Source organism: Rhincodon typus, chromosome 15 (genome assembly GCF_021869965.1).
Source record: "Rhincodon typus isolate 14 chromosome 15, sRhiTyp1.1, whole genome shotgun sequence".
In the NCBI taxonomy this organism is placed as follows: Eukaryota; Metazoa; Chordata; class Chondrichthyes; order Orectolobiformes; family Rhincodontidae; genus Rhincodon; species Rhincodon typus.
Window position 1 is genome coordinate 1,082,656 of NC_063346.1, and position 3,952 is coordinate 1,086,607.

Sequence of the window (3,952 nt, forward strand, 5' to 3'; positions counted from 1 at the left end):
TGGGTTAGCCTGTCTGAGAGTGTGGTGTTCAGTGCTGGGTTAGCCTGTCTGAGCTTGCTTTGTGCTTACAGACAGGCTGCAATCCTCTTAGCAACCTTTGCTAATGTTGGTCTTTTATGTCATTGCAGCTCCAGGAGTACACAGATCCCAACAAGAAGTAATTGATCATCGCTTGACAGACAGAGAGTGGGCAGAAGAATGGAAGCACCTGGATAATGTATGTGTGGGTAGATTACACGTACTGTTGAGGTGTAAGATTGTGTGATAGGGGTAACCTTGTGAGTTTGCTCTAAAATAAGCAGAAGCTAATTCAGGCTGAGAATGTTTTCAAGAACCTTTGGATACAGGATTCCTCTGGAATATCACCTCAGTGCCTCTTCTAAAGATCCCAGTCTGGACAATGATGGGATGGTGTAGGATATGTTAGTATCCAGCTCTGTCTCCACGACTGCCTCTCTCAAACAGTTGACTCTGTTTTTCAGACTTCTAAACATTGGAAAAACCAAAACTGTAGTCATTTTTTCCCAGCCACAAACTCTGATCCCTCGTCACCAGATTCAGCGCACTCCCCAGTCACCACCTCAGGCAAAACTGGACAGTTTGTAGCCTGGACGACCTGCCAATATATCCCTCATCATATGCCTCTTTACAGAGATACCTATTCACACCTCCACAATATCACCCTACCTCCGTCCATTTTTTGCTGCAATCTTCATTCATTTAAGATCTCCAGACTCAACTATTCCAATACTTTCCCTGCTCGATTACATTACCCAATACACTCTATTACAGAATCAGAACAACACACAGAAAGGCCATTCAGCCCATGGTTTGTATTGGGTCTCTGAATGAGCAATTTACTCAGTATCACTCTCCTGCCTTCTTGATGTAAGTCAGCGCAACCTTCCTCTTCAGATAACAGTCTACTTGCCTTCTGAGTGTTTCTATTCAGGCAATGCATTCCACCCTGTGACCACCTGCTACATGAAAAAATGTGCTTTGCAGAACACCTACACTCGGTTCGCGACAAACGACTGCACCTCCCAGTCGCGAACCATCTCAACTCCCCCTCCCACTCCTTAGACGACATGTCCATCCTGGGCCTCCTGCAGTGCCACAATGATGCCACCCAAAGGTTGCAGGAACAGCAACTCATATTCTGCTTGGGAACCCTGCAGCCCAATGGTATCAAAAACCAGCCCAGCTCGTCCCCGCCTCCCTAACCTGTCCTTCCTCCCACCTATCCCCTCCTCCCACCTCAAGCCGCACCCCCATCTCCTACCTACTAACCTCATCCTGCCCCCTTGACCTGTCCGTCCTCCCTGGACTGACCTATCCCCTCCCTAACTCCCCACCTACACTCACCTTTACTGGCTCCATCCCTGCCTCTTTGACCTGTCTGTCTCCTCTCCACCTATCCTCTCCTCTATCCATCTTCTATCCGCCTCCCACTCTCTCCCTATTTATTTCAGAAGCCCCTTCCCCTCCCCCATTTCTGAAGAAGGGTCCATAGAACATAGAACATTACAGTGCAGTACAGGCCCTTCGGCCCTCGATGCTGCGCCGACCTGTGAAACCAATCTGAAGCCCATCTAACCTAAACTATTCCATTATCATCCATATGTTTATCCAATGACCATTTAAATGCCCTTAAAGTGGGCGAGTCTACTATTTTTGCAGGCAGGGCATTCCACGCCCTTACTACTCTCTGAGTAAAGAACCTACCTCTGACATCTGTCCAAATCTATCACCCCTCAATTTAAAGCTATGTCCCCTCGTGCTAGCCATCACCATCCGAGCAAAAAGGCTCCCACTGTCCACCCTATCTAATCCTCTGATCATCTTGTATGTCTCTATTAAGTCACCTCTTAACCTTCTTCTCTCTAACGAAAACAGCCTCAAGTCCCTCAGCCTTTCCTCATAAGACCTTCCCTCCATACCAGGCAACATCCCGGTAAATCTCCTCTGCACCCTTTCCAATGCTTCCACATCCTTCCTATAATGCGGTGACCAGAACTGTATGCAATACTCCAAGTGCGACCGCACCAGAGTTTTGTACAGCTGCAACATGACCTCATGCCGCCGAAACTCAATCCCTCTACCAATAAAACCTAACATACTGTACGCCTTCTTAACAACCCTATCAACCTGGGTGGCAACTTTCAGGGATCTATGCACATGGACACCAAGATCTCTCTGCTCATCCAGACCTGAAACGTCAGCTTTCCTGCTCCTCTGATGCTGCTTGGCCTGCTGTGTTCATCCAGCTCTACACCTTGTTATCTCTTATTCTAATATTGTTTCTGCTTCTTTTCCCAATTACTTTAAATCTCTGCACTCTTACTCCTGTTCCATTCACAACTGGGATTAGTTCAAATAAAAGCGATACTGTGGATGCTGGTGCCTGAAATAAAAAACAGAAAATGCCGCGGAAAGTTGGTGGTCTGGCAGCATCTGTGGAGACAGCAACAGGGTTAGTGTTTTGAGTTCAGTGACCCTCCTTCAGAACTGAGAGTAGCTGGGAAATGGTGGTATTTATGCTGATGAGAGGGGTGGGGGGAGGGGAAAGAAGTGATCGGATAGGTGGAAGTAGAGCTCAGAGAGAGACAGGGAAAGTTAGGTTGACAAAGGGATGGTTTATAGTAAACCAAGGAAGGGGAAAAGCTGCTGAAGGGGACCATAAGTGAGTGAAAATGGTTTGGCTGTGTTGAAAGCAGCCATTTAATGACAGGGCCTGGTGTGTGGGGATCAGTAAAGGACTTGGACGAAACTGCTCAGGCCCAAAAATTGGCTCCCAAGCAGAAAGTGACATGCTGTTCTTCCAGTTTTGTGGAGTCATACCTAACTCAAAATGTTAACTCTGTTTCTCTCTCTACAGATGTTGCTAGACCTGCTGAGCTTCTCCAGCAATATCTGTTTTTGTTCCTACTTTCTCCAACCCATCTCCATAACTAAAGTTCCTCATCTCTGGAATTGCAGTGCCCAAAACTCCTCCTGCTCCTCTGATGCTGCTTAGCCTGCTGTGTTCATCCAGCTCTACACCTTGTTATCCTGGATAAGGTACTCCAGTTGAGCTTGAACCAATGTTTCATATCAGTTCAACACAGCCTCCTTCCTTGAGTACTCTATGCCCTTATTAATAATGCCTGGATAGTGTATGCTTTACTCATTTCTCTCTCAACCTATCCTTCAATATTCAGTGAAATATGCACATAGACACACATATTCTTCTGCTCTTGCACCCCGTTTAGAATTTTACATTAAATTGCCTCTCCATATTCTTCCCACCTAAGTAAATCATATGTACATTAGTGGGGTATGCAGGGTACTTTGATCCTAGTAGGATAATAGTTCGGCACAACACTGTGGGCTGAAGGGACTGTTCTATGCTGTACTGTTCTAAGTTCTATGTTTTATGTACAAACGTACAAATTAGGAGCATTTCTCCACATTGAACTTAATCTGCCACCTGCACTTCCATTGACCAACCTATGTCGTCTTGAAGTTCTACACCGTTCTCTCATAGTTCACAGTGCTCTCAGGTTTCGCATTGCCCAAAATTGTGGCATATACAATAGAATATCCTTTACTCTCACGTGTACTCCAGTATTGGTGAAAAGGTACAAATCTTGGATACAAAAGAAGAATAAAAGGAAAAGTAGTAGCATTACTTACAGTGTCTAAAAAACAGTTATAACTACCTTATAAATAGCTAAAGGATTGACATTACAATCCGGTAAAGAATTTCACATAGCGGCAGCTCAACACGTAGTCTGACCACCCACTACAGCCATCCCCCCCTCCCCTGGGCCAACAACTGTCCCACTCCGCTCCGGCTCTCAGCTACACCTGTGCTGCGCCGGGACCCCTTTCCCTCACTCTGCACCTCACTCTGCACCGGGACCCCTTTCCCTCACTCTGCACCTCACTCTGCACCAGGTCCCCTTTCCCC

General features: G+C 46.4%; 1 protein-coding gene across 1 annotated transcript in view; it reads right to left on the reverse strand.

Moving 5' to 3' along the window:
* Positions 1 to 3,952, reverse strand: part of LOC109927193 (zinc finger CCCH domain-containing protein 18-like) — an 82,446-nt gene that overhangs the window by 32,612 nt on the left and 45,882 nt on the right. The window lies entirely within an intron of this gene.